Source organism: Dendrobates tinctorius, unplaced genomic scaffold (genome assembly GCF_039654945.1).
Source record: "Dendrobates tinctorius isolate UK_male_01 unplaced genomic scaffold, ASM3965494v1 ptg000143l, whole genome shotgun sequence".
NCBI lineage: Eukaryota > Metazoa > Chordata > Amphibia > Anura > Dendrobatidae > Dendrobates > Dendrobates tinctorius.
Window position 1 is genome coordinate 190,598 of NW_027361810.1, and position 9,541 is coordinate 200,138.

Consider the following 9,541-nt stretch of genomic DNA (forward strand, 5'->3'; position numbering starts at 1 on the left):
CAGGATGGGACTGAGAGGAGCAATGTGCTGCAGGATGGGGGTGTATACAGTGGGTTGAGAGGAACAATGTACTGCAGGATGGGGTTGAGTATATAGGAGACTGAAAAGAATGATGAACTGGAGGTTGCGGCTGTTTGCAGCGATTGCAATTAGTAGTACTGTTTGTTGCCTGCTGCTGATAGACCAGTGATGTCAAACTTCAAATGACACTTTATTGATGCATATGAGAGAAGATAATCACCTGCCTTATGCATCAACGGAGCAGCGTTTGCAGTTTTCTAAATAGGATCTATCAGCAGCAAGCACAGCTCTTTCACCTTGCATTATGGAGAAGCGCAGGAGAGCTGAATGCTGCTAGAACTAGATAACTGACATAATACCACAGTGCAGCTGTATTGATGTAGGTGGCAGAAGATAAAATCATCCACACAGGGGACTGTACAGGAGCAGAAAGTGCACACAAGCATATGGTGAATTGAATTCTACACAGATTAGCTTAATGATATCTCTGAGAGGTAGAACTTTGCAGGAGCACAGGAGAGGGAGGAGGGGACTGAAGCACTCATGAGAAGCAGGTGCTTCTGGGAAATGTAGTTTTAGCAGATAAGAATAGCACCACCCATTCAGCTCAGTGAAGCTGGATGCACAGGGGCAGAAAAGAAAGATACAAAAGGTACAAGAAGCGTTACGTTGGCTTTAGGCATTGCATTAACAATAAGTTTGTCCTGTCATTCGTGATACAATGCTATTGTTGGAATAACAGCTTCTGTCTGAAACATTTTTTAACCATTTGGAACAGAACAGATTCATTTGCACCATGCACAAACATCTGTACACATTTTTAGAGGTGCCACAAATTCATCAACCCCCATGTGACCTTTATTTGAAAATGGAGGAGGATGAGGATGATGTCAAAGTGCAGGTTGGGGAATATTAGAGGAGGTGGATAGAGGGCGAAGGAGGATGATGGTGGATGTAGTAAGGCTCAGCTCTATACAGGGGACGTCCTGTAGGATAGATGAATGGAGGGCAGCTGGTTGACTACACTGAGCGGGAGAAGGAAGCTCCTCGTCCTACAGCTGCTGCTCATTGATCACACATGCAGTAATGATGGCCGTCATGGCTGCATCTTCTATAATCCCTTGCAGGATACCCGCACACCGCGAATCATCTGAACACGCAGAACATTCCTCTGATCCCGCTGGACCCGGCAGATTACAAGAGGTCACATCAGATTCACCTCGTTTCAGGCTGCAAAATATATCGCAGAGTAATCTGACCGGTTTTAGATCTGGAACGTGTCAATTTATGCCACAGATTTCGGTGCGAGCTTCACTCCTTGTCATACAAAGGTTACATTTTATGATTTTTTTTTTTTTTTTTCAACAATGGTGTCCTCCTTGGTCGTCTCCCATGAAGTTCACTTGGCTCCTACAATGACGGATGGTGCGATCTGACAGTGATGTTCCTTGAGCTTGAACTCTTTCCTTCGCTTCCTCTGGTCCATGTTGGGTGTGATACCCACCATGTCACCACACAGCACGGTATCTGTAGCCTCTATACAGGCCACTCACTGATCCCAAGATTGTAGACACCTGGGATGCTAATTAGCGGGCACACCGCGATTTCACGTGTCCCTTTTGTCACATTATTTTCAGGGGTACCATCATTTCTGGCCAGGCCTATTTTATGAGTTTTATTTATTTTTTTTTTAATTCTGTGGAGGCATGGTTGAAAAGCAATGTCTGACTTTCATTTGTGCATTTTCATAGATTTTTGATTTATTACTTTTGTCAGATTTAAGTTATTTCTGTCACCATTGCGGTATTTTCAGTCATTAAACGAGGTGTACCGGCAATTTCCACCACGTGTGTACAGTATACAATGCTGTCGCAGGTATCAATGTCGGACATCTGCTGCCGGTGGTGGCAGTAAATAGGCTCCAGGAGCAGGTTGCCGAAGACTGTGCAATCAGGGAAAAGTGATTAAGATTTATCCACTAACACGTTTCCTTTTCTCCTCTTCTAAGAGGGCAATTATTTATCCCTACATCAGATATATGTACAAAGTCCGGTGTAAAGACATTTCCCAGAAAGCCAACCACCAGTTTAAATTCTAGGCAGACACTGAACAAGAGGGGGATGCTGGGAGATTTCAGCGACAAGGTGCCTGAATTCTGAGCGCAGCGCTGGAGTATAATCAGGATATTGAAAAAGCGGTAAAGCACTGCGGAATATGTTGGCGCTATATAAAGAGATTATTATTATTGACAAGTGATGCAATATATTTTCTTAGCCTTGAAGGCGAGGCAGACACTGCAGCTCCATATTTCCAGTATCACAGACATTGCCCCAGGCGGGGTCTCGCAGGATTGCTGTTTGTACCTTCACGGATTAATTTGTTCTTCAGAGTTGATTATTTGCGCCTACACCATGATTGCCCGGGGGAGAGTGACAAAATCTCTGTGTAAAATCATCGTCCATAGTTCAACGCCAGGATGGAGGAACAAAACCTTCTCTGTGGAGCATATATTAGGAATAATCCTCCGCACCCCTGAGGTGACGCTGCAGCCCCCGAACACTTCCCACGGCAGTCAGCAGAGCGTTACCACAGGTCCATGTTTTTGTCTTATTATCCCCTATGGACAGACTGCAGATCGCATTTCCATTAGTACTTTACTGTGCTCTGGGGCCCCTCACACACCAGGGCCCCAATGCGCGGTGCTGTGTGGCCCCTCACACACCAGGGCCCAAATGCGCGGTGCTGTGTGGCCCCTCACACACCAGGGCCCAAATGCGCGGTGCTGTGTGGCCCCTCACACACCAGGGCCCAAATGCGCGGTGCTGTGTGGCCCCTCACACACCAGGGCCCAAATGCGCGGTGCTGTGTGGCCCCTCACACACCAGGGCCCAAATGCGCGGTGCTGTGTGGCCCCTCACACACCAGGGCCCAAATGCGCGGTGCTGTGTGGCCCCTCACACACCAGGGCCCAAATGCGCGGTGCTGTGTGGCCCCTCACACACCAGGGCCCCAAGTGTGATGGCACTATGTTCAGCTGGAGGTGTAGCCAATCAGTGGTGACACGTCGCCCTCTGGTGTTTGCAGATAGAAGCTACACCCGCACTGCTCACCCTGATACAATCAAGGCCAAAATTGTAGGGCCATCCGACTTCCCTGGAGTCAGAAATGGCGAAGCTGCCAACATATAAAGCAATTCAGAAAATTAGGATTCTCAACATAAAAGAAAAAAGGTGGGAGACAAGCGCAGATAAGGTGATGAAGGTACAGATGAGAAGGGAGTGATGGCGCTTCTCACCTGAAGGGTAGATGGTCACCATAACTGCCCATGGATGCTGCTGCATCCCATCAGCAAATTAAGGTAAAACCTCAATTCGTAGAAAAAGCAGATTGACGTTTCAGTGTAGACGGCGTGGCTGTATGAAGGAAGCAGCTCCACAGTGGAACAGCCATTTTCATAGGTTTTATTTTTACGCGTTTCGTGCCCGCACCGAACACTTTTTCCAAAACAAACTACATCGCAGAATCGGTGCGAGCACGAAACACGTAAAAATAAAAACTATGAAAATGGCTGTTCCACTGTGGAGCTGCTTCCTTCATACAGCCGCGCCGTCTACACTGAAACGTCAATCTCCTTTTTCTACGAATCGACATAAAAGATCACATTCAGGAGTCTGGAAATCTCTGCGAGAAACAGAAGAGCTAATATCACCCGGCTTACAGATAATTCTGATTATTGGTGATGCTTCCGACATCTCATTCCTTCACATCCATCAGAACTCAAAGAAAAAGCAAGAAACATGAATGGTGACTTCAATCGGATCAGCCGAGTATCACGTCTGTCTTCTGTGACCCACTGGGGCCCGGACTCCACATCCCTTGGCAGGAGACCAGCAGGATCAAGCAGTAGATCCTGTGCGTTAGTCAGCGCAGACTCCATGCATCTCACAAATGATCGATCAGATTGAGATATGGAGTCATCACCTCGATAATCCGACTATTCCTGACCATCATCTGCTGCCACTGGGGAATGCCACACCATGATGGGGACTTGTAGACCAGTTCATCGAGACTGCCTTTCCTTATGTCAGCCTCGAAAGTTCACAGGTGTAAGACACTCCCCGCAAGACCCGGCCCGGACTGTGAACGCCCCGCAAGACCCGGCCCGGACTGTGAACGCCCCGCAAGACCCGGCCCGGACTGTGAACTCCCCGCAAGACCCGGCCCGGACTGTGAACTCCCCACAAGACCCGGCCCGGACTGTGAACTCCCCACAAGACCCGGCCCGGACTGTGAACTCCCCACAAGACCCGGCCCGGACTGTGAACTCCCCACAAGACCCGGCCCGGACTGTGAACTCCCCACAAGACCCGCACATACCGGGAACTCCCCACAAGACCCGGCCTGGACTGGGAACTCCCCACAAGACCCGGCCTGGACTGGGAACTCCCCACAAGACCCGGCCTGGACTGGGAACTCCCCACAAGACCCGGCCTACACTGGGAACTCCCCACAAGACCCGGCCTACACTGGGAACTCCCCACAAGACCCGGCCTACACTGGGAACTCCCCACAAGACCCGGCCTACACTGGGAACTCCCCACAAGACCCGGCACATACTGGGAACTCCCCACAAGACCCGGCACATACTGGGAACTCCCCACAAGACCCGGCACATACTGGGAACTCCCCACAAGACCCGGCACATACTGGGAACTCCCCACAAGACCCGGCACATACTGGGAACTCCCCACAAGACCCGGCACATACTGGGAACTCCCCACAAGACCCGGCACATACTGGGAACTCCCCACAAGACCCGGCACATACTGGGAACTCCCCACAAGACCCGGCCCATACTGGGAACTCCCCACAAGACCCGGCCTGTACTGGGAACTCCCCACAAGACCCGGCCTGTACTGGGAACTCCCCACAAGACCCGGCCTGTACTGGGAACTCCCCACAAGACCCGGCACATACTGGGAACTCCCCCACAAGACCCGGCACATACTGGGAACTCCCCACAAGACCCGGCCTGTACTGGGAACACCCCACAAGACCCGGCATATACTTGGAAAACCCCACAAGACCTGCCGTATACTGGGAACACCCCACAAGATCTGCCGTATACTGGGAACATCCCACAGTACCTGCTGTATACTGGGATCTCCCCACAGGACCTGCTGTATACTGGGATCTCTCCACAGGACCTGCTGTATACTGGGAACAACCCACAAGATCTGCTGTATACTGGGAACAACCCACAAGATCTGCTGTATACTGGGATCTCTCCACAGGACCTGCTGTATACTGGGATCTCTCCACACAGGACCTGCTGTATACTGGGATCTCTCCACAGGACCTGCTGTATACTGGGATCTCTCCACAGGACCTGCTGTATACTGGGATCTCTCCACAGGACCTGCTGTATACTGGGATCTCACCACAGGACCTGCTGTATACTGGGATCTCACCACAGGACCTGCTGTATACTGGGATCTCACCACAGGACCTGCTGTATACTGGGATCTCACCACAGGACCTGCTGTATACTGGGAACAACCCACAAGATCTGCTGTATACTGGGATCACCCCACATCTGCTGCATACCGGGAACACCCCACAAGATCTGCCGTATACTGGGAACATCCCACAGTACCTGCTGTATACTGGGAACTCCTCACAGGACCTGCTGTATGATGGAAACACCCCGCAAGACCTGCTGTATACTGGGATCTCTCCACAGGACCTGCTGTATACTGGGATTTCTCCACAGGACCTGCTGTATACTGGGATCTCTCCACAGGACCTGCTGTATACTGGGATCTCTCCACAGGACCTGCTGTATACTGGGATCTCTCCACAGGACCTGCTGTATACTGGGATCTCACCACAGGACCTGCTGTATACTGGGAACAACCCACAAGATCTGCTGTATACTGGGATCACCCCACATCTGCTGCATACCGGGAACACCCCACAAGATCTGCTGTATACTGGGAACTCCCCACAGGACCTGCTGTATACCGGGAACACCCCACAAGATTCGTCGTTTTGGAGGCATCACTATTTAGCCCTTATTACAGCCGCTCTCATCCTTAATTTGCTGAATTTTCCAGCTTCCAACACATCAACTACAAGAAAAGACTGATCACTTGCTGCCAATGTATCAGTCCCGGACAAGCGCCATTGTCACCAGTGTTATAACATCGGTCAGCAGTATTTTCTGTTTTGGCCGATTGGAGAATATATAATTAACATCAATAAACAGTTATTAACAAAACTGCACATGAATTGGCCACACAGAAGAGTCAGATGTCCCATTAAACCCTCTCCAGTGATGCAGCGGCTCAGTCTGCTGGGGTCGATATCAAGCCGTTAACCTTCAGTTGCTGCCGTCCTTTCCGCCTCTACTATTCGTGCTGCACCTCCTCTCAGGCAGTGCTGTAGTAGCAGTCTGTGACCTCTGGAGCTTTCATCTTCTTTCCTTCGCTCCGTCAGCCCCTGACCCATCTTCCCCGCTCTGCAGACGCCCCACTTGCAAGCCTCATTCTCCTTTTTTCTTCTCTTTTATCTTTTCCTTTGACAGAACACCACTTAGCCTTTTTGGAGCTGACAAGTCTCTTGTCATCTCCTGGGTTATTGTGCTGCAGGATGCTTCTCCTGGCTGGCACCTACCGCCGCCACAATCTACAAAGCATTTATGGGGTTGGAGCTGTGAGATTCAGGCACTTCAGATAAAGATGGGGATAAATGACTGAGATCGGGGAAGTTACTTGCATCTCACACACCAGAAAGGAGCGGCAGCAGATCAGGAGCTCATTATCCATCCATGAAGGAGAAATCACTGAGGAGGAATCGCTGTTCACAAACGTCTGAGCCTATTCACATTGTGCAGTCAGATTCTGACAAAAAAAAAAAATCTCTGTCCCTTAATTGTCCCCGTGTATTTCCAACAGTAAATCTTACATATTGCACGCATACTATGCTGTGGATTTGCCGCAAATTCCCCTGTATTACAGCGAAATTAATTCTGCAACTAAGAATCGTTGAGGAGCAAATTTTAACATCTGCAACGCTTTTCAATTTCCACCAAAAACGCGGCTGAATTCTAGCGCAAACTGAGCAAATATACTGGTAGGAGCTGTGTCCCAAAGTCACCAGGAGTCGGCACAAGGGAAACAACGCAGAAACCATGAGGCTAAGTGCACACGTAACGGAACTCTCGCGGAAATTACCGCGAGAATTCCGGAATTCCAGTCCGCGGGAAAATCGCATTTTAAATTCCCGCGATTTTCCAGCGGAAAAAATAGCATTTTGCAAGCGTAATTAGCTTGCAGAATGCTAGCGTTTTCCAAGCGATCTGTAGCATCGCTTAAAGAACTGATTGACAGGTTGGTCACAGTCGCCATACATAGTGTTTGACAAGTGTGACCAACTTTTTACTACTGAGGCCGCCTATGCGGCCTCAGTAGTAAAAGATAGAATGTAAAAAAAAAAAATAAATGGTGTTATTCTTACCTTCCGACGTCCCGCGCATCCATTCCCAGTAATCCTTTGCGAAAATGCCCGCGATGACGTCAGTTCTCGCGGGATCGTGACGTCTCGCGGTTATTCGCGATGACGTCGCGCGAATGACCGCGAGACTTCGCGATCCCGCAAGAGTGGACGTCATCGCGAGCATTTTCGCAAAGGACTACTGGGACCGGAGCGTGAAGAGAAGCGGGAAGGCTGCGCGGGACGTCGGAGGGTGAGAATAACAATATTTTTTATTTTAAATTCTATTTTTTACAGGGATATGGTACCCAAAGCCCGGAGGACAGTCTCCTCTCCTTCGGACCATGGGTACCATCCGCAATTGTTCTGCTTACTTTCCGCATGGTGTGCACAGCCACATGCGGGAAATAAGCGGAACAATGCATTCCTATGGGTGAGGGATCACCGCGATTCCGCAAATTAATGAGCATGCTGCGGTTTTTACTGTGAAGCGATTGCGCCGCGGTAAAAACCGCAGCATTAGCACAGCATTGTGGAATCCCATAGGAATGCATGGGATGCTTATTTTTCGCGTTTTCGCGGCAAAATCGCGCGGTTAAAACCGCCGCGGAAACGTGAAAAAAACGCCACGTGTGAACTCAGCCTAAAACTGGAGCATGTATGGCTGAATAGTGGAGTAACATGAAGCGCGGCCGGCGTCCAGACTGTCAGGACAGCATTATCAGTGAATGGAAGATTGACATCACATCTGCTGGAGCTCGCGGCAGAGATCAATGAACGTCCCCCATTGGAGTCACCGCGCCGACCGTTCACCAGGTGTCTGATGGAGGGAAGGTCAGGAATGACCCTTGTGAGGACGGGCACGAGGGTTAACATCTCTGGTGGCGAGGGGTTAATGATAATATCCACCATGGTCTAAAGCCCCCCCTCCCCATTACATGATTGTCCATTATGCCTGGACAGGCAGGGCCTCTGTGTGTGAGGAGCCTCCGGTGAGTCTGTGGAGCCAGCGCCTCCAGTGTGTGTGGGGCGAGCCTCCGGTGTGTGTGTGTGGGCAGCCTCCTTGTGTGGGGGGGGGGAGCCTCCAGCACGTGAGGGGGGGGGGGGGAAGCCTCCAGCGCGTGTGTATGTGGGTGGGGGGGGAAGCCTCTGGTATGTGGTGGGCAGCGCCTCCGGTGTGTGTGTGGAGCATGTGTGGGGGGGCAAGCCTCCAGCGTGTGTGTTGGGGGGGGAAGCGCCTCCGGTGTGTGTGTGTGGAGCATGTGTGGGGGGGGGGGTGGAAGCCTCCAGCGTGTGTGTTGGGGGGGGAAGCGCCTCCGGTGTGTGTGTGTGGAGCATGTGTGGGGGGGGGGGTGGAAGCCTCCAGCATGCGCGTGTGTGTGTGTGTGTGTGTGTGTGTGTGTGTGTGTGTGTGTGTGGGGGGGGGAAAGCCTCCGGTGTGTGTTGGGAGCGTGTGTGTGTGCAGCCTCCTTGTGTTTGGAGCCTCTGGTGTGTGTGTGTGGGTGAGGAAGCCGTGTGTGTGTGTGTGTGTGAGAGGGAGCCTCCAGTGTGTGTGGGTGGGGGGAGCCGCCGCCGCCCTCCATCCTGTCCACACCACAGACCCCCGGACCGCCCGTACATGACATTACTAAGCCACATGATTCCGGACCACCCAGGTCCTCAGTCCGGTATGGGGGTCCTAATGGAGACAGTCTGAGACCCCGTGGCCGCGAGGCTCTTCTGTGGAGACGTCGGGGGTCCGGCGAGGTCTCCTCTCCGCTGTGTCCTGGTGACTTACGGGGGTCTTGGCCGTCAGCCCTGGCAGGCGGACCCGTGATGTTCCGCGTCGATCTCTCGTCACGTCTTCTGCTGGGGCGTCACTCTCAGTAATGCCCTCACCCGCGGGGCCCTCACTATACGGACACATACAACAGGGACAGAGATAAAGAAATAGTCCTAGACTTTATCACAGCGCCTCACAAACCTCCCAGGACCGGGCCCCTGCGGAGCGGCAGTGAGTGTTGGAGCCATCGCCTTCCCGAACACT

The 9,541-nt window shown here is 51.5% G+C and overlaps 1 protein-coding gene across 2 annotated transcripts in view; it reads right to left on the bottom strand.

Annotated features, from left to right (window-relative positions):
* The window catches only part of LOC141049132 (kalirin-like), a 159,265-nt gene that overhangs the window by 149,643 nt on the left and 81 nt on the right, over positions 1-9,541 (bottom strand). The window contains exon 2 of one of the 2 annotated variants that reach the window (XM_073545270.1): positions 9,293-9,407. The gene's annotated coding sequence lies outside the window, so the exon portion shown is untranslated. Of the gene's footprint in view, positions 1-9,292; positions 9,535-9,541 lie in introns of those variants that run through there. The other variant, XM_073545269.1, reaches the window with a different exon arrangement.